This window comes from Triticum dicoccoides, chromosome 1B (assembly GCF_002162155.2).
Source record: "Triticum dicoccoides isolate Atlit2015 ecotype Zavitan chromosome 1B, WEW_v2.0, whole genome shotgun sequence".
NCBI lineage: Eukaryota > Viridiplantae > Streptophyta > Magnoliopsida > Poales > Poaceae > Triticum > Triticum dicoccoides.
Genome location: NC_041381.1, coordinates 193,733,721 through 193,761,510, shown reverse-complemented (window position 1 = coordinate 193,761,510; position 27,790 = coordinate 193,733,721).

The following is a 27,790-nucleotide window of genomic DNA, read 5'->3' as shown; positions in this document are numbered from 1 at the left end:
TCAGTTAGCAGCAGTAGCGAAGGAATTGCTCCATCGGGTTCAGTTAACAGCCATCGATCGATCGCTCGAGTTCAGTAACGCGTAGCCTGCAGTGCAATCGTTCGGGTTCAGTTAGAGCCCAACGCCTCGCTCGGGTTCAGTTAGAGCCAATGCCTCGCACACACGCGCGTACCTGTATGAGAGAAATGCGCATCGCTCTCCCACCGTAACCGGCAACTCCCCGAAATTTTCCTCCCCCTCGCTTCTACCATGGTTTTTTCCGTCATGGACGGCCCAAAGAATGTCATGCAGCTGCATCTCCGACCCGCCCAGGACGAAAAGCCCATTTTCTTTCATGATTTTTTGTCATAGATGTAGGAGCCCACCACATCTATGATGATACCGGGTTTTGTCACAATTATCGTCATAGAAGTGTCATATGTATGACAAAAAAAATTCGTTCGGCCCAAAATGTCACGGATGTGTCTTTTTTTTGTAGTGTTGCCTTGAAAGCAAGATTCGACCATTGCTAGAGAAGTTGGGGCGAAAGGAAAAGTTTGGAACTTGGGCGCTTGAGCTCGGGGGATTGAAAGGCATAGGAAGGAGAAGGCGTGAGGTGAACAGATGGGTCTTTTGTCCTCTTATAGAGGCGGCAAATATCAAGCGCCCCCTCATAAGCCTTAAATCTCGCCTATTCCCAAGGGGACATGTGAACGGCACAGTTGGATTACCCAAACCCCTATTTATGAGAATCCCGTAATGAGGGGACACGATCTCTGCTTTCACAAGACGTGTCACTAGCCGTACCTCGAAATACAAAACGAGGCTATAAAACGGTTTGGGATGATAATAAGGCCAGAACATAACGTCTCGCCGAAAAAGTGGCCCATGGACGTGACTTATTTTAAGTATTGTTGCTTTTTACAGCTTAGGGTTGTACGTGTTAAGCAAGGCCAGACACAGCTCTTGTGTGTGGAAGACTCTGTTGGAGTATTCGGAAAAGGGAACCCGCCTTGCAATACCGAAGACAATCTGTGCGCGGGATACATCGTCATTGAAGCCTGGTTCAGGGGCTAGTGAGGGAGTTCTGGACTAAGGGGTCCTCAGGCGTCCGGGCTATGTGATATGGGCTAGACTGATGGGCCATGAAGATATGAGATAGAAGAACCTTCCACGTGTTCGGATGGGACTCACCTTTGCGTGGATGGCAATCTTGGCGTTCGGATGATGTACCTTCCTTTCTCTGTAACCGACCCTGTACAACCCTAGATCTCTATCATGTCTATATAAACCGGAGGCTTTAGTCCATAGGCCAGGATCACAATCATATAGGCTAGACATCAAGGGTTTAGCCATTACGATCTCGAGGTAGATCAACTCTTGTAACCCCTATATTCATCAAAGTCAATCAAGTAGGAAGTAGGGTATTACCTCCATTAAGAGGGCCCGAACCTGGGTAAACATCGTGTCCCCTGCCTCCTTGTTACCTTTGATCCTTAGACGCACAGTTCGGGACCCCCTACCAGAGATCTGTCGGTTTTGACACCGACACCCCCTGCCTGAGATCTGCCAGTTTTGACACCGACATTGGTCACTTGAACAATTCATGAAAGAATATTGAAGTAAGAGAGATTTACCATATAAATATATTATCTTGGAAATCTTTTGTAATTGTGAGCACTCATAAAAATATGACATGCTAAAAAGTTGATGTTGGACAAGGAAGACAACGTAATGGGTTATGTTTTCTTATATCCAAATAGAAGTTATATTGCCTTGGATCATACAACATGTTGAGCTTGCCTTTCCCTCTCATACTAGCCAAATTCTTTGCACCAAGTAGAAATACTACTTGTGCTTCCAAATATCCCTTAAACCAATTTTGCCATGAGAGTCCACCATACCTACCTATGGATTGAGTAAGATCCTTTAAGTAAGTTGTCATCGGTGCAAGCAATAAAAATTTCTCTCTAAATATGTATGATCTATTAGTGTGAAGAAAATAAGCTTTATACGAACTTGTGATATGGAAGAAATAAAAGTAACGGACTGCGTAATAAAGGTCTTTATCACAAGCGGCAATATCAAGTGACCTCCTTTTGCATTAAGATCTTGTGCGTCCAACCATAAAAGCGCATGACAACCTCTGCTTCCCTCTGCGAAGGGCCTATCTTTTACTTTTATCTTCTACCCTTATACAAGAGTCCTGGTGATCATCACATTTCCTTTTTAAACATTTTCCATTGGCAAGCACTTTGTGTTGGAGCGATCCGGATATATCTATCCACTTGGATGTAGGTTTTCATAAAGTATTATTATTGACATTACCCTTGAGGTAAAAGGTTGGGAGGTGAAACTATAACCCCCTATCTTTCTCTGTGTGCGATTAAAACTTTGAACCCATAAATATCACGTGAGTGTTATCAGTTGTGAATGTTAAATGATAGTTGAGTATGTGAAATTTACTAAATCAAAGCTCTTACATAGACCCTTCCTGAAAATAAGATGAATTGCAATTGTTTGATGACTGAGAACATAGTTTGTTAGTTTTCAAGAAAGTTTATGATCTATACTTTAACATGTGAATAGCTTGTTACTTGATCATGAGAAGTTTTATGAGTTGAGCTACTATTATGATATATAATGATGCTAGAAAAGGTGACTGAAATTATCATTGATCAAACCTGTGCACTTGCTAGCATTCACACTTCATAAATTATTTCTTTTATCATTTACCTACTCGAGGACGAGCAGGAATTAAGCTTGGGGATGCTGATACGTCTCCAACGTATCTATAATTTATGGAGTATTCATGCCATGTTTCTAATATGTTTACATGATTTTGGTATGATTTGATTAGAACTAACCCGGTTTGACGCTGTTTTCAGCAGAATTACCGTGGTGTTACTTTTGTGCAGAAATAAAAGTTATCGGAATGTGCTGAAAATCAACGGAGAATATTTTTGGAAAATATAAAAAATACTAGAACGAAAAGCTACCGGAGGGGATTCCCAAGGCCACCATGAGGGTGGAGGGCGCGCCCTACCCCCCGGGACGGTGCTCCTACCTCATGGACTCCCCGTGGGCCCCCTTGACATGAAATTGACGCCAACCCATCCTATAAATCCTAAAAACCCCAAAGCAGAGGAGAGATCGGAAGTTCCGCCGCTGCAAGCCTCTAGAACCACGAGAAATCAATCTAGGCCCTCTCTGGCACCCTGCCGGAGGGGGCCATCATCATCGGAGGCCATGGGGGAGGATCTCATAGGGGCCATCATCGCCATGAAGGCCAAGGACCAGAGGGAGAACCTCTCCCCATCCAGGGGGATGCCATGGAGGAGGAAGCACAAGGGAGAGAACCTCTCCTCCTCTCTCTCGGTTGTGCTGGAGTGCCATCAGGAGGGGAACCATCGCCACAGTGATCGTCTTCATCAGCATCACCATCCTCATCTCTTTTACGCGGTCCACTCTCCTGCACCCCGCTGTAATCACCTACTTGAACATCGTGTTTTATGCCACATATTATGATCCAATGATGTGTTTCCATCCTATGATGTTTTGAGTAGATTTCCTTTGTCTTTGGGTTGATTGATGATCTAGATTGGTTTGAGTTGTATGTTTTATTATTGGTGCTATCCTATGGTGCCCTCCTTGTGGCGCAAGCATGAGGGATCCCCGTTGTAGGGTTTGCAATACGTTCATGGTTTGCTTATTGTTTGTGTTGCATGAGTGATTGACACAAACACGGATACGTGGGTCATGGTGTATGGGAATAAAGAGGACTTGATACTTTAATGCTATGGTTGGGTTTTACCTAAATGATCTTTAGTAGTTGCGGATGCTTTCTAGAGTTCCAATCATAAGTGCATATGATCCAAGAAGATAAAGTATGTTAGCTTATGCCTCTCACTCATATGAAATTGCAATAGTGATTACCGATCTTGTTAACAATTGCCTAGGGCAATTCCGCACACCGACCCATCATTATTCCACACTCACTATTTATATACTTAAGTATTACATTCTAAATTTATGATAACAGCACCTACTTATATATTTTAGCTCTCCGATATCATGCAAAGTTATCCTCTTCATACCCACAACATAGTTTTATTTCCCGTTTCTAGTTTGAAGCAAACATTCGGTGTACGTAGAGTCGTATCAGTTGAAGATAGGACTTGAGAGAATATTGATCTTACCTTTAGCTCCTTCTGGGTTCGACACTCCATACTTATCACTTCCACCTTTGGAAATTGCTACGATGATTCCCTGCACTTGGGGATTATCATGCGTAGGTCATGATTGAGTCCATCCACGACCACGACGAGGCCCAGTGACACGACCTCGAGGTGCATATGGCCCTCTCCACCACGGGTGATGTCGCCATCCCCCTGGAGCTGCAGGAGGTGGTGGTCTAAGAGGAGGAGGTCGTTGACGTCCAGTCGAACTTCGTGGCAATAGTGGGGTCCAAGACAGACACGATGCCGTGAATGCTGAGATAGCCCTGGTGCCGCCCTCGTGGGTGGGTGTCGAGGTGTGGTCACCATCCCTGCCATGGGCGGAGGTTGTGCGGGCACCTCTGGCCATGCAGCCATAGTAGGGGCCGCCTTCCCGCCTCTCGCAGCCATCACCATACATCGACCTCACCAGGGACGACGACGAGGAGGATAGCGGCGCCTGAAGACGACAACGGCATCGACGACGGCCACGACAGCGTCATCTACTTTTTTATATTTTTTATGTTTTAAGTTAACTTAATGTGCTGGTCGGAACTTCTTTTAAACGGTCTAAATGTTTTTGAACTATTTTTTTAATGCTATCAATGTTTTTAAATGTGTGGTTGATCTTTTTTTCTTAATCTCGGTCGGACAATATGCGATGCGGCCACGCGTTGGGTGTGCCAACCGGTGGATGGTGTCAGATTTAGGGATCCGGCAACCCTTGAGAGGTTCGAACTCTGGGGTGCGTGTGGAGATTTCAACCTGCCCAACCTGCCTACTCATGATCCTCCTAGGCTTAGCGCGTCGAGCTCAAAGACACACAAAGACACGGAGATTTATAATGGTTCGGGCCACCGTTGTGGTGTAATACCCTAATCTAGTGTGGTGTAGTGGATTGCCTCGAGGGGCTATGGATGAACTAGTACAAACGATGAACAAGCCTCAGGAGGTGAGGTGTTCTTGAGCTGGTGCAGTGCTCTACTTGTTCTGATTTCGGTCCCCTTCCTATGGTGGTGGCTAGTCCTATATATAGTGGCCTTGGTCCTCTTGCCAAATATGAGCGGGAAAGGATTCCACAGCAGCGGGATTTGAAAGGGGACAAGTAGTACAGTCTATCCTAACAAAAGTAGTCTTCGCCTGCGAAAAGCCTCTGGTCGTGACGCTGCGGTGGGCTCGTTGATGACCTCCATCCTGCCGTCCTTGCGGTCTTGGTCTTGTTGCACTAGAGTGGAAACCTTTGGCTAATTCCTAGGGACTCCACGCTTGTGGCTTGCCTCCCTTGCACCAAAGAGGAAACCTGTGCTCTGAGCCCACCTGGCCTTGGTCGTCATGGCTCACGTTAGACTGAGCCTTGATACCCCACAAGTGTAGGGGATCGCAACAACTTTCGAGGGTAGAGTATTCAACCCAGATTTATTGATTCGACACAAGGGGGGCCAAAGAATATTCTTAAGTATTAGCAGTTGAGTTGTCAATTCAACCACACTTGGATAACTTAGTATCTGCAGCAAAGTATTTAGTAGCAAAGTAGTATGGTAATAATGGTAACAGTGGCAAAAGTAAAGATAGCAGTTTTGTAGTAGTTGTAACAGTAGCAACGGAAAAGTAAATAAGTGAAGCACAATATGTGAAAAGCTCGTAGGCATTGGATCGGTGATGGATAATTATGTCGGATGCGATTCCTCATGTAATAGCTATAACATAGGGTGACACAGAACTAGCTCCAGTTCATCAATGTAATGTAGGCATGTATTCCGAATAGAGTCATATGTGCTTATGGAAAAGAACTTGCATGACATCTTTTGTCCTACCCTCCCGTGGCAGCGGGGTTCTAGTGGAAACTAAGGGATATTAAGGCCTCCTTTTAATAGAGAATCGGAACAAAGCATTAGCACATAGTGAATACATGAACTCCTCAAACTACAGTCATCACCGAGAAGTATCCCAATTATTGTCACTTCGGGGTTGTCAGATCATAACACATAATAGGTGACTATAGACTTGCAAGATAGGGTCAAGAACTCACATATATTCATGAAAACATAATAGGTTCAGATCTGAAATCATGGCACTCGGGCCCTAGTGACAAGCATTAAGCATAGCAAAGTCATAGCAACATCAATCTCAGAACATAGTGGATACTAGGGATCAAACCCTAACAAAACTAACTTGATTACATGGTAAATCTCATCCAACCCATCACTGTCCAGCAAGCCTACGATGGAATTACTCACGCATGGCGGTGAGCATCATGAAATTGGTGATGGAGGATGGTTGATGATGACGATGGCGACGAATCCCCCTCTCCGGAGCCCCGAACGGACTCCAGATCAGCCCTCCCGAGAGAGATTAGGGCTTGGTGGCGGCTCCTTATCGTAAAACGCAATGAAACTTTCTCTCTGATTTTTTTCTCCGCGAAATAGAATATATAGAGTTGGAGTTGAGATCGGTGGAGCATCAAGGGGCCCACGAGACAGGGGGCGCGCCCCCCACCCTCGTGGACAGGGTGTGGGCCCCCTGGCCTTGATTCTTTCGCCAGTATTTTTTATATATATTTTCCAAAAGTTATCTCCGTGGATTTTCAGGTCATTCCGAGAAATTTTGTTTTCTGCACAATAAACAACACCATGGCAGTTTTGCTGAAAACAGCGTCAATCCGGGTTAGTTTAATTCAAATCATGCAAGTTAGAGTCCAAAACAAGGGCAAAAGTGTTTGTGAAAGTAGATACGTTGGAGACGTATCAAGCCTCATGAGATATCTTGCATAGAACTCTCCGCCCCTCAGGATCCCTCCTGAGGAGGCCACTTCCTTCGGGGGTCTTGGCGTCATCCGCCTCGTGAGGCTTGGCCCCTCGCGAGGGTCTTGTGCTGTTGGTGTTGAAGCTGGGCCATACCAGGCCGTCGATGGAGTCACCCGGCAGGCGCAGGCAGGTAGGGCCGGATACCCCTGAATCCAGGATGCTGACAGTAGCCCCCGGGCCCAAGGCGCGCTCGGACTTGGCTTCTAGGCGAAGCCAAAGGGGAAGTGCAGAGCGCCACGGGCCCTAACCGCCTACGGCCTTGATGAAACGTGGCAACTGATTGGACATGGGCAACTCGGCGTCCCCATGCTGCCTCGGCAACTGCTCGACTTGACTGGTCAACGCGGCATGCAGAAGGTCATGATGGCGCGAGGTCGTGGAGGCCGGCGGTTGGCCTCCCTTCGCTATAAATGGGATGGAGGGGCAGAGCCCCCCGTCCATCTTTCTTTCGTCTTGCTCCCGCCTACTTCTCTCCTCTCCGTCTTGCTCCCATGGCATCTCCGAAGAGGTTCTCAGCGGCCGAGAAGGGGAAGGCCTCTAAGGAGGGGCCAGCCTCTCCTCCTCCCAAGAGGGGCCGTGGCCATCCCTGCAAGCACCCTCCATTCCCTCCGGCAGCATCCAGGGAGCGCAGGCGCGCGCCCCCAGAGGCAGGGTTGCTCTAGGCACCCGTGATGGCACCTCTTCCCGCGGCGGGGGCCACCGGCTTTGGAGCAGCCCCCATGATGAAGGGAGGCGCGCCATGATCGTGCGCCCGCCTCGGCCGCGCTTTTCCTCGCTGGAGGTGCTCCTTGAGTTCGTGGTGTGGTCGGAGAACCCGGCCCGCACCTTGCTCCGGCTCCCACGCTTCTTCTCCGGCGAGCTTCCTTCTTCAGGGCTTAACGGCCTCTGGCTGCAGGCTGACGGGTGCTGCAGCAGAGCTTCGTGGGTTGGTACCGAGGTCTCCTCCTCTGACAATGTGGTGCTGGCCCATGGCTGGCAGACCTTTGCCCACGAGCGTGGCCTGGGTGGACGGTGCACCCTCCACTTCAAGTACGACGGCCCGGCGACCCTCTATGTGAGGGTGTTCAGGGGGGACGGCCGCCGCGTGGGGTGGTGCCCGGATGACAGCACTGACAACGATGGTGGCGACGGTGAGCTTGGCCTTGGCGACTCGCACTCCCCCTCCCATGACGGCAGCTCTTCCTCAGACGAGAGCTCGAGCAGCGGTGGCTACGACCGGCCTCCGCATCATCGTGCTCGTGTCGAGGACGCCGGTGGTTCTTCCCGCTGCAGCGCTCTACTAAAGCTGGAGAGGAGCCCGGCATGAAGCTGGGGGCCGGCGAACTTGGACTCAAGGCCAGTGGCCCCAGATCTCCTATGGAAGAACTGGTGGAGCGCCGGGCTACCTTGAGGCGCTGCTTGAGGATGCAACGCTGGCGCCAAGCTTGTACGCCTTCGGGCCCTCTTTGTTTAGCTTTTCCTTTCTCCTGCAATCCAAAAAAGGAAGAATGTACCCTGCAGGGGTGTGTAATGAACGGTTGCTGCTATGCCTTTTTATGTTATAATTGACGTCTTGATGTTGTGCTATAGTGTTTGCAATTTGAGCGAGTTAAGGTAGGAAGGTTTAGCCTGGTATGTCCAGTCGTCCTTTGCCTCATGAGAACCTGACCTTAGGTACTTGATAGGGCCCCCAGGAGATACGCCATGTGCCCTCAGGAGGTACACCTTGCACCCTCAGGAGCTGCGGCAGGGCAGAGCTGTCCTTTGAAGGAAGAGAAAATTTGTCGAGCGACTTGCTCCCCATTACGTGAGCCCCCTGCCATAGGTTAGCTTGGACCTGATGCACTGCATCGTGCTGCCTGGGGGGCACGGACATGAGGGGTGCAGGCGCCAGCGGACTCGATCGAGGGCTCCTCGCGAGGATGAAGCCAAAACAACGGGGTTCGGCGTGGTGTGTGCGTGCAAAGGCAAGCCCTGGGCGCACACACCTACCTAGCCCCACGCGCGAGGAGCGCGAGGAGAAGTGGCGGGCGACAGCCACCTCTCTCACGTCCTTAGACCAAAACATCTTAGGAGAAAACACAACTCGAGGAACCAGCATTCGAGAATACCAAATCCATTGAAAGACTACTAAAAAACTACAAGCAACTTCAGAAAGCAAATGAACAGCCGCGTCCAGCACCAAATCTAGTCTTCTCACCAGTGTGGAGCTAAGTGCTGCCACTAGGACGTGGAGGGAGCCCCCATGAGGCCCCAGGGCGACTCTCAGGAGACTCCAGGGTGTGTACAGCCCCACTCATTATTACGCAAGAGTGTCGCGAGCGGAGACCTTCATAGGCCAGAGCCTTGCTTCACACGCCGGAGCCTTTCTTCAGGGGTAGAACTTCCGGAGGTGCTGGATGTTCCAGGCGTTCTGGATGGGGACCCCGTCCTGTGTCTCCAGGCACGCAGTGCCATGCCTAGAGACACGGGCAATCCTAAATGGGCCCTCCCACATGGGAGAGAGCTTATGCAGCCCCTCCCTGGAGAGCACCCGCCTCAGGACGAGATCGCCCACCTCTAATGTCCTGGAGTGGATGGTGCGGCAGTGGTACCGCCACAGCGCCTACTGGTACCTCACTGCTCGGAGCGAGGCTTGACGGCGGCATTCCTCCCCCAGCACGAGATCCATCCTCCTCGTGGTGTCCTGTCGTGTTCCATCAAACTCCAGGATCCGAGTGGAGCGATGCTTGACCTCGTGAGGGAGAACCGCTTCTGCTCCGTGGACGAGGAAGAACGGCGTTTCTCCTGTTGGCTTGGTCGCGGTAGTGCGGATAGACCACAGCATGGACTGCAACTCGTCGAGCCAGCCCCTGCCGCAGGCCTCGAGCTTCTTCTTGAAGGTGCGGGTCTTGAGGCCCCTCAGGACTTCTGCATTGGCCATCTCAGCCTGTCCATTGCTCTGTGGGTGTGCTACTGAGGCTTAGCAAACCTGCGTTCCAAGGTTAGCACGGTATGTTTTGAAAAGGTTGCTGGTGAACTGCGAGCCGTTGTCGGTGATGATGCTATTGGGGACCCCAAATCAGCTCACGATTCCCTTGATGAACTTGATGGCTGATCCAGCTGGGATGGTGCACATGGCTTCTACCTCCGCCCACTTGGTGAACTTGTCGATGGCGATGTAAAGGTATCGGTAGCCCCCTGGCACCCGAGGGAACGGTCCCAAGATGTCCAGCCCCCAGACCGCAAACGGCCACGTGGGCGGTATTCCCTGGAGGCCCTGTGCAGGCTGATGGATCTGCTTGGTGTGAAACTGGCATGCTTCACAAGAGTGCACCAGCTCTGTAGCGTCGTTGAGCGCGATGGGCTAGTAGAAGCCGCTGCGGAACGCCTTGCCCACCAGGGTGTGCGATGAGGAGTGATGCCCGCAGTCCCCACCATGTATGTCTGCCACTAGCCCGAGCCCATGTTCCCTGGAGATGCACCACAACGAAACACCATTGGGCCTCCTACGATATAACTCACCATCTTTGATGCAGTACATGGTGGCCTGACGGGCCATGTGCTCAGCGTCCTCCTCCTTTTTTGGCAGGGTCCCTTGAAGCAAGTACGCCTTGAACTCTTCGGTCCAGCACCCCTCCTGAGGCTTGAGCACGAGCAACAAGTGGGCTCTTGAGGGGTGACCACAGGCTGGAGCGCCCGTCTCGGGTGCCTGTGGAAAGTCCTCCTGAGGTGGTGCTAGAGTCGTGACATGCGGGGTCGCAGATGGCTTGAAGAGCCGCTCCTCAAACACCCCTGGCTCCTGAGGGAGCCTGTGAGAGGCTCTTTTGGCGATGCTGTCTGCTTCCTTGTTCATCCTGCGCGGCACGTGCAATAGCTCCACGCCCATGAACCATTTCTCCATTTTGCGCACCTCCTCTAGGTACGCCTCCATGTGCTCATCCTTGGGCGTGTACTCCTTGTTGGAGAAATTGACGAGAAGCTGAGAGTCGCCCTTAACGGTGAGGCGCTTTACCCCCAGTGCGGCCGCGTCCCTGAGGCCGGCGAGCAAGCCTTCGAATTCTGCAATGTTGTTGGAGACCTTCTCACCCCGCTGAAAGCATAGTTGTACTACATAACAAAGCTTGTCCTTGGTGGGTGAGAAGAGGATCGCCCCCTCCCCTGCGCCTTGTCGAGCAAACGCCCCGTCGAAGTACATGATCCATCCATCTCGCTCTTCATATCCTGGCAGGAGGGAGCACTCCTCGCCTTCTCCGTGGTCTGGAGCATCAGTCCACTCAGCCACGAAGTTCACGAGGGCCACGCCCTTGATGACCCTGGTGGTACTGAACTCGAGATTGAATGCTTGAAGATCAATGTTCCATTCAGCAACTCGCCCGGTTGCGTTCGGGCTCTGTTGGACCCTCTCCAGCGGGTATGCTGAGACAACTTTGATGGGGTGGCCTTGAAAGTAGTGGCACAGCTTCCTGGAGGCGACTAGAAGTGCGAGCAAGAGCTTTTGTGGCATGGGGTAGCGTGCCCGGGCCTCCCTCAGTACTGTGCTGATGAAGTAGACAGGGTGCTCGATGAGGGGGGAAGCAGCAGCGGAATCTTGTTCTTCACGAGGGTACAAGTCCCTTACGGCCTCACGAAGCCCGTCCTCCGGAGCCTTGACAGCCACTCAGCCACAGCTCCAAAAGTCCTAAAACTCCATGAAACATCATTTTGGATTTAATAAAAAAATTTGGGCGAAAGAAATACACCAGGGGGCCCACACCCTGTCCAAGAGAGTGGAGGCCCCCCCCTACAGGGCGCGCCCCCCTATCTCCTGGGCCCCCTGGTGGGACTCCGGTGTCCATCTTCTACTATATCAGAGCTTTTACCCTGGAAAAAATCATAGGCAAGCTTAAAGGACGAAACTCCGCCGCCACGAGGCGGAACCTTGGCGGAATCAATCTAGGGCTCCGGCGGAGCTGTTCTGCCCGGGACACTTCCCTCCGGGAGGGGGAAATCATCACGAACATCATCACCAACGATCCTCTCATCGAGAGGGGGTCAATCTCCATCAACATCTTCACCAGCACCATCTCCTCTCAAAACCCTAGTTCATCTCTTGTATACAATCTTGTATCAAAACCACAAATTGGTACCTGTCGGTTGCTAGTAGTGTTGATTACTCCTTGTAGTTGATGCTAATTGGTTTACTTGGTGGAAGATCATATGTTCAGATCCTTTATGCATATTATTACTCCTCTGATTACGAACATGAATATGCTTTGTGAGTAGTTACGTTTGTTCCTGAGGACATGGGTGAAGTCTTGCTATTAGTAGTCATGTGAATTTGGTATTCGTTTGATATTTTGATGAGATGTATGTTGTCTTTTCCTCTAGTGGTGTTATGTGAACGTCGACTACATGAAACTTCACCATTATTTGGGCCTAGAGGAAGGCATGGGGAAGTAATAAGTAGATGATGGGTTGCTAGAGTGACATAAGCTTAAACCCTAGTTTATGCGTTGCTTCGTTAGGGGCTGATGTGGATCCATATGTTTAATGATGTGGTTAGGTTTACCTTAATACTTCTTTTGTAGTTGCGGACGCTTGCAATAGGGGTTAATCATAAGTGGGATGCTTGTCCAAATAAGGGCAGTACCCAAGTACCGGTCCACCCACATATCCAATTATCAAAGTACCGAACGCGAATCATATGAACGTGATGAAAACTAGCTTGACGATAATCCCCATGTGTCCTCGGGAGCTCCTTTCTCATTATTAGAAATTGTCCAGGCTTATCCTTTGCTACATAAAGGATTGGGCCACCTTGCTACACTTTATTTACTTCATTTATTTGTTACTCGTTACTATTTATCTTATCACAAAACTATCTATCACCTACAATTTCAGTGCTTGCAGAGAAAACCTTACCGAAAACCGCTTATCATTTCCTTCTGCTCCTCGTTGGGTTCGACACTCTTACTTATCGAAAGGACTACGATTGATCCCCTACACTTGTGGGTTATCAAGACTCTTTTCTGGCGCCGTTGCCGGGGAGTGTAGCTGTCAGGACCCCGACTCAATGCCACATCGATCTAGCATGTAACACCTCATATCACTTTGCGGCCTCACGCACGGTATTCCCACGGGTGTCGCCCTACCTTTACCCGGGACCGTTTGCGCCTTTTGGCACACGTATATGACAGTGTCGCTAGCATCTATATGATAAGGAGCCCGGGCTGACATGGCTAGTCATAAACCCAAAGTGGCACAAACTTACAGGGACAGGCATCCATGACCCAGCATCGAACGTGTCGGTCATCAGCGAGTGAATCCAGGCTGTAGCACTAGGCTAGCAGGACTCCGGTGAACCGGGCTGTAGCGGGCTAACAGGACTCCGGTATTCATCGCGTGACATTTCCCCGAAGGGACAGACACAGGAACGAAGAAGGACACATGCCGGCCAGCCTAAGTGTTCCGGAGCAGTAGCAAGCTACCATTGGAAACACTAGGAGACATTTCCCGGTAAGAGAGGCTACTAAGGATAAACAACTAGATAGTCAGATCCCACACATACCAAGCATTTCAATAACATACACACAATATGCTCGATATGTGCAAACACAACATGGCATCACAACATGACTCTATGACTCAAGTATTTATTCATTAGGCTCCGAGGAGCGAGATATTACAAACATAGGTCTCATGACCCAACATTCAGAGCATACAAGTCAAAGCACAAGCGGAAGCTATCATGTCTGAGTACAGACAACTATAAATGAAAAAGGCTGAGAAGCCTGACTATCTACCAGATACTGCCGAGGGCACAAGATCGTAGCTGAGGTAACAAGCTAAACGTCGAAGTCCAAGCGGAACTACTAGTGAGACTGAAGTCTCTCTGCAAAAACATAAAATAGGCAAACGTGAGTACAAATGTACCCAGCAAGACTTACATCAGAACTAACTACATATGCATCATTATCAACAAAGGGGTGGTGGGGTTTAACTGCAGCAAGCCAGCTTTGACTCGGTGGCTATCCTAAACTACGACTGCAAGCGACTCTTTTGAGGTGGCGCACACGAGTCCACATATTCACCAACCAATACACCCCTATGGAACCGCTCCCGTCTCCCTACGAGAACGCCATCCATAGCACTCACGCTTATCTTGCGTATTTTAGAGTATCCACTTTCACTTGTCTATGAACTGATATAAGCAACCCAGAAGTCCTTTTCCGCGGACACGGCTATTCGAATAGATGATGTTAACCCTGCAGGGGTGTACTTCTTCACACACGCTCTCACCACTTACCGCCGTTTACACGACATGTACTCGGCAACCTTCAAGCGGAAGCCCAACGTGGGTGTCGGCCACGGCCTGCCTAAACACTCGAGTCTCTAGTCCAGGTTTAGCGCCTATTCGGGTTCCATCCATGAGGAGATCCGGCCGGAGTTTCGCTCACAGCCCCAAACGATGTGAACAGGGTTCCCGAGACACCAAACGGGCGCCCGGTACACCGTGCCACGTGCCTACCGCATCACAGCCCACCCCTCCGGTCAGTGCTGCCCACGGCCTCCAGCATACTACAAACACCAGAAACTACTTGCAACTCCTGGACAGAGGACAAGGGTGATCAAGAAGCCGAGAGGGTCCATTGGTTTCGGGCCCAATGCGTGGTAGTAGCTGAATCATGGATCACAAACACAGAACTCAGTTCCTGAGGACGGCTGCAATGAGACAACCCACCATGTACTCCTACATGGCCTCTCACCGCTACCTTTACCAAATCGTGTTCTCACACTTAGCTCACACACAGTAGGACATGTTCACACACCTCTGATTCATCCCGGATGAATCAGACCTGACTCGACTCTAAGCAGTAGCAGGCATGACAAACAAGCATGAATGAGTAGGCACAACAGGGCTCAAACAACTCCTACTCATGCTAGTGGGTTTCATCTATTTACTGTGGCAATGACAGGTCATGCAAAGGATAAAGGGGTTCAGCTACCGTAGCAGGTAACAGATGAATCGTTGTTGTCCTAATGCAGTAAAAGAGAGCAGGAGCGAGAGAGTGGGATTTTATCGGAATGAACAAGGGGGTTTTGCTTGCCTGGCACTTCTGAAGATAACATTGAGTCTTCATCAGTGTCAACGATCACATCATCGGTATCACGTCTATCGGGAGGGGACAAATACCGGCAACACAGAAGGGAACACAATCAATGCAATGCACAATATGATGCATGATCATGACATGGCAAGATGAATGTGTTTTGAGCTAATGCAACTAGCAACAGATTAAATGAAGTTGGTTTGAATACAAGATTCAAATTCAAACTCCATATGTGATTATTCAAATGCCATTTAATTGATTTGTGCTAAACAGCAGCTATAAGTTGTTCTAACATGCATGAAAATGGTACAGATGGATTCCTTGAATTTTTCTGATAATTTTTCATATATAAATTATTTAATTTGGAGTTACGGTTGAATTTCTATGATTTATTGAAGTTTAGGGCATTTTCTGAAATTCCTGAAATAATAAATCCAGAAATGATTATGGCGTCAGCACCACGTCACAGTGACGTCAGCAGGGTCAACTGGGCGCCCCAGGTCAAACCTGACGTGTGGGGGCCACACGTCAATGACACAGGAGCTAATCCGGTCAAACCCAGCGCTGACTGGGGTTTGACCAGGGGTGGGGCCCACTGTCAGTGGCTGTGGGGGGTGTTTAGCGTGGTCATTAGTGCTAACTAAATCAGCGCCACGTCAGCTGCCGGCGTTTAACCGCCGGCAACCTCAGATCGCGGCGGCGTCCGCGTCGGGTTTGCGCTACAGGGCACCGTTTTACTCGTGGTTTGCGGCTACGGCTAGCTGGCAAAGCAGCGCATCTAATGGAGCGAACGGGAGGAGCTAGGGTGGCCTGAGTCGACGGCGGCTAGCTCCAAGGCGGCGGCCGGAGTTCGGGCACCTGCGGGTTTGGCGTTGTGGTGCTCGGGAGGGGAAGCTGGTGGGTTCTACGTGCTCCTAGTGAGGTTTGGGGCACGGTGGTGTGCCCGGCTTTGAGCCACGGTGGCTCTGGCCACGACGGTGACGAGGCACGACGGCGGCGAGCTCTCGGGTCCGGCGGAAGCAATGGCTAGAGCGGCCAAACGGCATGGGAAGAAGAGGGGAACGGTTCAGCGGCTCACCGCGAGTCCAACGAGCGCAAGGGCGAGGCCGGGGACGCTCTGTGGGCGGCGAATCAAGCGACGACGGCCGTCGGTGCAGAGGAAGAAGATGGCGTCGGTGACGGTGCTCCAGGGCGTCCGGCGTCTTGTGGCTCCGTGGTAGGGACGGGGACGTCACGGCGGAGCTCGGGGGCGCGTCGGAGAGGCGAGGGAGGACATGTGGCCGCGGTGGTTCTAGTCGGCGGCGATGGCTGCGTTCGGGTTCGGGCGAGAGAGAGGGAGCAGAGGGGCGGGGCCTCGAGGAAGAGTGAGAGGGGTCCGAGGGGGTGGCGTGGCGCACCTAGCGACGTCCAGGAGCAAGCGGCAAGCATGAGGTGGCCGGCGCGTGCGCGCGCGCGTCGGGCACACGCCCTCCTGCCTACTGGCAGGAGGTTGAAGACGGTGGCGACTGCGGTGGGCTGGGCCGCACAGTGCTGGACCAGCACAGGAGCTGGGCCGGCTCTGGTGGGCTGCACGGGTGAGGCCAGGTAACTTCCTTCTCTCTCTCTCTTTTATTTCTATTTCAGTTCTGTTTTCTTTTATTTAATCTGTTTTGCCACTGTTTTGAATTTAAAAATAATTCAAACAATGCCAAAAACTCCTCTGAAAATATTTATGCTGCTTAATGGACTTTTCCAAAAGCACATAAAATGTTTCAGGGTATTTGGAAATATATTCTATACAAGTTATGAATATAGTTCCAAATGCAAATAAAGTAATGATTTAAATTCAGTGCTCAAAATATTCCTCAAAAATGTTCATTATTTTTGGTTTGGTGCAAAACCCTTGCCAAAATATAACCAACATTATTTAAGGCCATTTTGAAAACATTGAATGCATTTACCAGGGTTCTTTGCCCCACTTTTATTTTAAGTTTTTGAGGCTTCCAAAATTCCTCAGTTCAAGTTTCAGAAATTTAAATATGATGCCTGGATGAAGATGCAACTATTTACAAACAATATTCTAGGGCTGTGAAAACTCACCCCCACTAAACAAAAATCTCGTCCCGAGATTCAAGTGTAGGGTAAGGTGAAGGGGGAACGCAAACTAGCACAATCTTCACGATCCAGTTGCACTTCAGATGGACGTTGATTCGTTCACCATCATTGTCTCGAAGTCTTGCTCTGAGAACTCCAACTAACATGACAACGAGAGGAAAGGAAAGATCCTAAAAGAATGGTTCTTCTCGAAGGTCGAACAACTCAGGATTAACTCACGGAATGAGACATAGCAACATCTCTCGAGCTGAGAGGCGAAGCACACATCCATAGGAATGGAGTGAAGCAGATGACGAAGGTTCACTAGGTAGACCACAATTTCACGCTTAAGAAGGTGGTAATCGATTGTCAACGTAGCGAGGAGTTGAGTTGCCATGATACCATAACGATACACCTTAGGGAAGGTGACTCGTAGAGATATCCCCTTAAGTGGCAAAAAGAATTACTTTTGATTCAGAGATCATTGAAACTCTTTAAACCAGCCTAAGGCAATTCTCGAGCGATCGTTTGGAGGGGGTCGGTAGAATGGCATACTCGGACTTGGATGATGTGGATTACCTTGTTGAAGACAATGTAATGGATGAATTTGCTTGCCACCGGAAATGGAAGAGACCCATGGTAGAATGGCACATTGGCGGTGCAAGCTAGGAACAAAATGCAAATGCTAGGAATGATTCTGGTAACTGGGGAAGAACCCAACAATAAAGAGTGAATTCACTGTTGGAGTGGTTATAGCATAACCGACGAGACTAGGAGCAATCCCGGTTAGTGCCGGCGATAATACCTAGCGCTTGTGCGTGCTCTCAAGAACTTGAGCAATTCCATAATCATCAAGGTTTTACCAACATCCGTGTCAAGGGTCCGGTAACACAACTTACTACCATGATGAATGGTGATGGAGGATGCAGATGCAAAGGAAGATAACACCTTCTCAGATTTCACCCTTGGCAGGGCCAAGGAAATAAAATCTGGATGATCGACCGAGAGACATTTAGCACTCCGCTTCTAATGTTCTCCTTGACGTGCTAGTGTATCCCATTCATAGATATGGTTTGATAACTAGAACATCCAGTAAAAGGTCGGACTTCGGGAACACAAAAATCCATAGGGGCAACTAGGAAGTAAACCCTACGAAATCCTTATGGGGAGGTGGCCAACTTCATCAATCAAGATATTATAATAACAGGTCTTCCGGCTGGGTGTGTTGGCCACGACATCCACTTTACCGGTTATCGCGCGACCAATATTATAATTCTTGGGAAATATTCCAACCATCATATCTGCCTGAGATTCAGATCTGGTTGGTGTCAGGATATTCCAGACTCATCGAGTCTAGGAAGAAAAACGGAAGTTTGCAACACAAATCGACGAGATGACGTTGCGGGATTCTCGGGAGATGAACTACGATAGCAAGCTCCAAAACATGAGCTGGTTCTGCTACAAACATGTGAACACGTTGTCCAAGACAAGCATGACCACAAAGTAGTCTTATAATAAAACACTACCGAGTTCAGGAGGGGGAACCATCAATGAGGGTATCGAAGTCCTTACATAAGTCCGGATTAGCTCTTATGAAGGAACTCCTTCTCCTTGAACAAATCAATCAGTGGCTTGGTGTGCTAGGGATACATATAGATTGAAGGTTGCAAGTCTTCAAACCACAGCATTCTTCGCACGTGTGCATGACTGATTTGGAATGATTCCAAAGAAAGCAACATTGACTTTCTCGAATCCACGGCGGCAACTTGCATCAGATGCACATGAATTAAAGGAAGTCACTACCTTCATCCAAACATATGCTTCATGAGCTAGCATGAACAAATGCTTTCAAAAGTTTCCAACACTAGCTTAATGTTCAGCAAAATTATGGAGAAGACAAGGATGTTGTCAATGGGCACAACAACAATTCATCTGGGTTTCCTTTTAAAAGGAATTCCATAGTTAAGTGAACACGGTGATAGCATTGGTCAGACCCAAAAGATATAATGGTGTATGCTCGAGGGATCAACCACGAATAAGACAACATTACGAGCATCATTGGTACTGATTTGATTTGACGATAGCCCACACTCAAATCAAAGGATTGATAAGACAATAGGTCCAGCAACTGATCACAGGGACCAATCGATGAAGATATCATCTTTCTCCAACACACACTACACAAGAATATTCCTTTGGAACAAACTAAGTTAGGCAAGCTTTTATCTTCCAATTCTCCAAGTTGTTGTCTAGCTTAACCAACTAGCTCAGGGATATCTAACACCGATCTTGGAGAGAGGGTGGTTCACAAGAAACCAACTTGATCACGAGCTCAACATAACAGTCAGGGAACAACCTGGTAATACTTCCGAGAAGATATTCGGAAAATCACGAACCACCGGTATGTTACTAGGCTCGAGAACAATCTCGCTTTTGAGGGCAAGACGATATGATCAAATGAGTGAGGACTTGACAAGATCCTAACTCATCAATCGAAGGGTGCACCGAAATAAGAACTAGATAGCATGATCAGTCTTAGGGTGACGATTCAATAATCAATACGCTAAGAATGAGGTTATCGTCCATTTAACTACCAAGCAACAGAGTTGCTAGCAGTATTGATTTCACACGCCACGATTCACTTGTCGGCATTCTGGTTACAATAACACAGGAACCGAGGAATGAACAATGATGGCAAGAAGTATCACTGTACCAAGAGTTCATAGGATGGTGTGCAATTCCTATAACAATCCCGATATAAAGATGGTAATACTTCAGGGTAGAACAGAATCAAAAGCTGGGCTGGCATTTTGATCTGCGGAGCATGACTACCTTGACCCAATCCTAGATATGGATGAGGTACTGGAGTTCATTTCTCCTAGTCATTCTGGAATAGAATGGCTTGATGGACCACAAGAGTAATAGGCATTGATGAACGAATGCACACATAATCTTAACTATCAATTGATAGACGAAGGTCAGTAGACAACTAAAAGGGGACAACTCAAAGGAACATATGATTTTCTGAGTTGTGGATGCATGGTTTAGCATGTCGAACGAAGTTCAACATATTTCTTCCGGATAACCCATGCAGAAAAGTAGAACTGGCAGAGCCATAACATATAATGGAGAACTCATCAAGAGCACTCTGGTTGTGATCGTTCAGTTCAACGAGGAACTTCTGCCATAAGTAGTTCATGGTATTTGGAAGAAGGATGTACCACGAACCTCGAGGACTATCGCAAAGGTTACTAATATCCTAAAGGAACTAGCAACACTATCAACATGATGTAAGTAGGGTGAATATCGGTTTAAGAACCCAGGAATAGAATACCTACTAACTAAATGGCATCACGGGATGCTTTCGATAATGACGGCCAGAGTCATCACACTGGAACCTAAATCATGGCTAGACTACTAGATGATCCCCTGAGACACCTAGGGTCATAATAATAACTCCAACATAAAGGTTGAGGCAGTAGAGTACCTCAGCTCAACAATTTGTGTGATTAACCTGGCCTAACAGACATTGAAACCGGAGAAAAAGGATTTTGCAAATGCATCAGACTCTTTAGAAACCTGGGATGACTCGGACAGCATAACGGCTGTAAATGCTCAGAAAAGATTTGAGACATTCACAAAAATGGTGGCATAACCACTCAGAAGCACAATATCAAGGTCTCGAGATCAACAATTAACATACGGAAGTAGTAGAAACTGAACTCAAGCTTAAGTCCAACAATCTTATAAGTCCACTGATTAGTAACACGTGATCCTAATAGAAAGAAGGGATAGCCTAGTTCTTAATCCCCGTAGAAGAGAAGATGATGACTCAGATCAGAAGGCCATGAGGTATAAGGAGTAAAAAGAGCCTTACGTTCCATCCCACAATCAATTCCCTTATATAACTAAGAATTTCTAGACTCAACTTCGACCAGTTTGGCTTGGTAATCCTACAGGCAGTCAAGCTCTGATACCAACGCTGTCAGGACCCCGACTCAATGCCACATCGATCTAGCATGTAACACCTCATATCACTTTGCGGCCTCACGCACGGTATTCCCACGGGTGTCGCCCTACCTTTACCCGGGACCGTTTGCGCCTTTTGGCACACGTATATGACAGTGTCGCTAGCATCTATATGATAAGGAGCCCGGGCTGACATGGCTAGTCGTAAACCCAAAGTGGCACAAACTTACAGGGACAGGCATCCATGACCCAGCATCGAACGTGTCGGTCATCAGCGAGTGAATCCAGGCTGTAGCACTAGGCTAGCAGGACTCCGGTGAACCGGGCTGTAGCGGGCTAACAGGACTCCGGTATTCATCGCGTGACATTTCCCCGAAGGGACAGACACAGGAACGAAGAAGGACACATGCCGGCCAGCCTAAGTGTTCCGGAGCAGTAGCAAGCTACCATTGGAAACACTAGGAGACATTTCCCTGTAAGAGAGGCTACTAAGGATAAACAACTAGATAGTCAGATCCCACACATACCAAGCATTTCAATAACATACACACAATATGCTCGATATGTGCAAACACAACATGGCATCACAACATGACTCTATGACTCAAGTATTTATTCATTAGGCTCCGAGGAGCGAGATATTACAAACATAGGTCTCATGACCCAACATTCAGAGCATACAAGTCAAAGCACAAGCGGAAGCTATCATGTCTGAGTACAGACAACTATAAATGAAAAAGGCTGAGAAGCCTGACTATCTACCAGATACTGCCGAGGGCACAAGATCGTAGCTGAGGTAACAAGCTAAACGTCGAAGTCCAAGCGGAACTACTAGTGAGACTGAAGTCTCTCTGCAAAAACATAAAATAGGCAAACGTGAGTACAAATGTACCCAGCAAGACTTACATCAGAACTAACTACATATGCATCATTATCAACAAAGGGGTGGTGGGGTTTAACTGCAGCAAGCCAGCTTTGACTCGGTGGCTATCCTAAACTACGACTGCAAGCGACTCTTTTGAGGTGGCGCACACGAGTCCACATATTCACCAACCAATACACCCCTATGGAACCGCTCCCGTCTCCCTACGAGAACGCCATCCATAGCACTCACGCTTATCTTGCGTATTTTAGAGTATCCACTTTCACTTGTCTATGAACTGATATAAGCAACCCAGAAGTCCTTTTCCGCGGACACGGCTATTCGAATAGATGATGTTAACCCTGCAGGGGTGTACTTCTTCACACACGCTCTCACCACTTACCGCCGTTTACACGACATGTACTCGGCAACCTTCAAGCGGAAGCCCAACGTGGGTGTCGGCCACGGCCTGCCTAAACACTCGAGTCTCTAGTCCAGGTTTAGCGCCTATTCGGGTTCCATCCATGAGGAGATCCGGCCGGAGTTTCGCTCACAGCCCCAAACGATGTGAACAGGGTTCCCGAGACACCAAACGGGCGCCCGGTACACCGTGCCACGTGCCTACCGCATCACAGCCCACCCCTCCGGTCAGTGCTGCCCACGGCCTCCAGCATACTACAAACACCAGAAACTACTTGCAACTCCTGGACAGAGGACAAGGGTGATCAAGAAGCCGAGAGGGTCCATTGGTTTCGGGCCCAATGCGTGGTAGTAGCTGAATCATGGATCACAAACACAGAACTCAGTTCCTGAGGACGGCTGCAATGAGACAACCCACCATGTACTCCTACATGGCCTCTCACCGCTACCTTTACCAAATCGTGTTCTCACACTTAGCTCACACACAGTAGGACATGTTCACACACCTCTGATTCATCCCGGATGAATCAGACCTGACTCGACTCTAAGCAGTAGCAGGCATGACAAACAAGCATGAATGAGTAGGCACAACAGGGCTCAAACAACTCCTACTCATGCTAGTGGGTTTCATCTATTTACTGTGGCAATGACAGGTCATGCAAAGGATAAAGGGGTTCAGCTACCGCAGCAGGTAACAGATGAATCGTTGTTGTCCTAATGCAGTAAAAGAGAGCAGGAGCGAGAGAGTGGGATTTTATCGGAATGAACAAGGGGGTTTTGCTTGCCTGGCACTTCTGAAGATAACATTGAGTCTTCATCAGTGTCAACGATCACATCATCGGTATCACGTCTATCGGGAGGGGACAAATACCGGCAACACAGAAGGGAACACAATCAATGCAATGCACAATATGATGCATGATCATGACATGGCAAGATGAATGTGTTTTGAGCTAATGCAACTAGCAACAGATTAAATGAAGTTGGTTTGAATACAAGATTCAAATTCAAACTCCATATGTGATTATTCAAATGCCATTTAATTGATTTGTGCTAAACAGCAGCTATAAGTTGTTCTAACATGCATGAAAATGGTACAGATGGATTCCTTGAATTTTTCTGATAATTTTTCATATATAAATTATTTAATTTGGAGTTACGGTTGAATTTCTATGATTTATTGAAGTTTAGGGCATTTTCTGAAATTCCTGAAATAATAAATCCAGAAATGATTATGGCGTCAGCACCACGTCACAGTGACGTCAGCAGGGTCAACTGGGCGCCCGAGGTCAAACCTGACGTGTGGGGGCCACACGTCAGTGACACAGGAGCTAATCCCAGTCAAACCCAGCGCTGACTGGGGTTTGACCAGGGGTGGGGCCCACTGTCAGTGGCTGTGGGGGGTGTTTAGTGTGGTCATTAGTGCTAACTAAATCAGCGCCACGTCAGCTGCCGGCGTTTAACCGCCGGCAACCTCAGATCGCGGCGGCGTCCGCGTCGGGTTTGCGCTACAGGGCACCGTTTTACTCGTGGTTTGCGGCTACGGCTAGCTGGCAAAGCAGCGCATCTAATGGAGCGAACGGGAGGAGCTGGGGTGGCCTGAGTCGACGGCGGCGAGCTCCAAGGCGGCGGCCGGAGTTCGGGCACCTGCGGGTTTGGCGTTGTGGTGCTCGGGAGGGGAAGCTGGTGGGTTCTACGTGCTCCTAGTGTGGTTTGGGGCACGGTGGTGTGCCCGGCTTTGAGCCACGGTGGCTCTGGCCACGACGGTGACGAGGCACGACGGCGGCGAGCTCTCGGGTCCGGCGGAAGCAATGGCTAGAGCGGCCAAACGGCATGGGAAGAAGAGGGGAACGGTTCAGCGGCTCACCGCGAGTCCAACGAGCGCAAGGGCGAGGCCGGGGACGCTCTGTGGGCGGCGAATCAAGCGACGACGGCCGTCGGTGCAGAGGAAGAAGATGGCGTCGGTGACGGTGCTCCAGGGCGTCCGACGTCTTGTGGCTCCGTGGTAGGGACGGGGACGTCACGGCGGAGCTCGGGGGCGCGTCGGAGAGGCGAGGGAGGACCTGTGGCCGCGGTGGTTCTAGTCGGCGGCGATGGCTGCGTTCGGGTTCGGGCAAGAGAGAGGGAGCAGAGGGGCGGGGCCTCGAGGAAGAGTGAGAGGGGTCCGAGGGGGTGGCGTGGCGCACCTAGCGACGTCCAGGAGCAAGCGGCAAGCATGAGGTGTCCGGCGCGTGCGCGCGCGTCGGGCACACGCCCTCCTGCCTACTGGCAGGAGGTTGAAGACGGTGGCGACTGCGGTGGGCTGGGCCGCACAGTGCTGGACCAGCACAGGAGCTGGGCCAGCTCTGGTGGGCTGCACGGGTGAGGCCAGGTAACTTCCTTCTCTCTCTCTCTTTTATTTCTATTTCAGTTCTGCTTTCTTTTATTTAATCTATTTTGCCACTGTTTTGAATTTAAAAATAATTCAAACAATGCCAAAAACTCCTCTGAAAATATTTATGCTGCTTAATGGACTTTTCCAAAAGCACATAAAATGTTTCAGGGTATTTGGAAATATATTCTATACAAGTTATGAATATAGTTCCAAATGCAAATAAAGTAATGATTTAAATTTAGTGCTCAAAATATTCCTCAAAAATGTTCATTATTTTTGGTTTGGTGCAAAACCCTTGCCAAAATATAACCAACATTATTTAAGGCCATTTTGAAAACATTGAATGCATTTACCAGGGTTCTTTGCCCCTCTTTTATTTTAAGTTTTTGAGGCTTCCAAAATTCCTCAGTTCAAGTTTCAGAAATTTAAATATGATTCCTGGATGAAGATGCAACTATTTACAAACAATATTCTAGGGCTGTGACAGTAGCGCTTTTGGTGAGTGGAACTTGGTAAGCAAACATTTATATAGTGTGCTGAAATTTTCTGTTACTTGTCACTATGGAAACTAATCCTTTGAGGGGCTTGTTCGGGGTATCTTCACCCCGACCAGAAGAGCAAAGAGTTGCTCCTCAACCTACTGAACTTTATGAAAATATTTACTTTGAGATTCCTTCGGGTATGATAGAGAAACTGCTAGCTAATCCATTTGCAGGAGACGGAACATTGCATCCCGATTTACACCTTATCTTTGTGGATGAAGTTTGTGGATTATTTAAGCTTGCAAGTATTCCCGATGATGTTATCAAAAGGAAGGTATTCCCTTTATCTTTGAAGGGAGATGCATTGACATGGTATTGGCTATGTGATGATACGAGATCTTGGAATTATAAGTGACTGAAGCTGGAATTTCACCAGAAGTTCTATCCTATGCATCTTGTTCATCGTGATCATAATTACATATATAATTTCTGGCCTCACGAAGGAGAAAGCATCACTCAAGCTTGGGGTAGGCTTAAGTCAATGTTATATTCATGCCCCAATCATGAGCTCTCTTGGGAAATGATTATTCATAACTTTTATGCTCGGCTTTCTCTTGATAATCACAACCTGCTCGATACTTCCTGTGCTGGTTCTTATATGCTGAAGACTATTGATTTCAAATGGGACTTATTGGAAAGAATTAAATGCAACTCTGAAGATTGGGGTTCCGACGATGGTAAGGAGTCAGGTATGACACCCAAGTTCGATTGTGTTAAATCTTTTATGGATACCGATGCTTTTCGTGGATTTAGCGCTAAGTATGGACTTGACTCTGAGATAGTAGTTTTCTTTCTGTGAATCTTTTGCTACTCACATTGATCTCCCTAAAGAGAAGTGGCTTAAATATAATCCTCCTGTTGAAGTGAAAGTAGTTGCACCTATTACAGTCGAAGAAAAGACTATTACCTATAGTGATACTATTGTTCCTACTACTTATGTTGAAAAACCTCCTTTTCCTGTTAGGATAAAGGATCATGCTAAAGCTTCGACTGTTGTTCGTAAGAGTAATACTAGGACCTATACACCTCCTGAGAAAATTAATGTTGAACCTAGTATTGCTATGGTTAAAGATCTCTTGGATGATGATTTAGATAGGCATGTTATTTATTTCTGTGGTGAGACTGCTAATATTGCTAGGCCAGATACTAAGACACGTAGACCTGTCGTAGGCATGCGTGTTATTTCTGTTAAAATAGGAGATCATTGTTATCATGGCTTCCTTCTCCAATTATAAAAACCGGCATGACCAGGGAAACTTCTTATACCTTTTATGTCCTTGGGACATGGCATCTTTTCAATAGCATCAACTTTGGCTTTGTCAACTTCAAAGTTATAAGATCTCCGAGAGAGGTATTGAAATTGATAAAGCCAAAGTTGATGCTATTGAAAAGATGCCATGTCCCAAGGACATAAAAGGTATAAGAAGTTTCCTTGGTCACGCCGGTTTTTATAGGAGGTTCATTAAGGACTTTTCTAAAATCTCTAGGCCTCTGACTAATTTATTGCAAAAAGATATTCCTTTTGTCTTTGATGATGATTGTGTAGAAGCATTTTAGATACTTAAGAAAGCTTTGATCACTGCACCTATTGTTAGCCACCTGATTGGAATTTACCTTTTGAAATTATGTGCGATGCTAGTGATTATGCTGTAGGTGTTGTTCTAGGGCAAAGAGTCGATAAGAAATCCATTGTTATCCAGTATGCTAGTAAGACTCTTGATACTGCCCAGAGAAATTATGCTACTACTAAAAAAGAATTCTTAGCAGTTGTGTTTGCATGTAATAAGTTTAGACCTTATATCATTGATTCTAAAGTTACTATTCACACTGATCATGCTGCTATTAAATATCTTATGGAAAAGAAGATGCTAAGCCTAGACTCATTAGATAGGTTCTCTTGCTTCAAGAATTTGACTTGCATATTATTGATAGAAAGGGAGTTGAGAACCCCATTGTGTTAGGGAACGTAGTAATTTCAAAAAAATTCCTACGCACACGCAAGATCATGGTGATGGCATAGCAACGAGAAGGGAGAGTGTAGTCCACGTACCCTCGTAGACCGTAAGCGGAAGCGTTATGACAACGCGGTTGATGTAGTCGTACATCTTCACGATCCGACCGATCCAAGTACCGAACGTACGGCACCTCCGAGTTCAGCACACGTTCAGCTCGATGATGATCCCCGGGCTCCGATCCAGCAAAGCTTTGGGGATGAGTTCTATCAGCACGACGGCATGGTGACGATGATGATGTTCTACCGGCGCAGGGCTTCACCTAAACTCCGCGACGATATGACCGAGGTGGAATATGGTGGAGGGGGGCATCGCACACGGCTAAGGAACGATCCGTAGATCAACTTGTGTTGTTATGGGGTGCCCCCCTGCCCCCATATATAAAGGAGGGAGGGGGGAGGTGCGGCCGGCCAAGGAGGGCACGCCAAGGGGGAGTCCTACTCCCACCGGGAGTAGGACTCCTTCTTTCCTAGTCCAACTAGGAGAA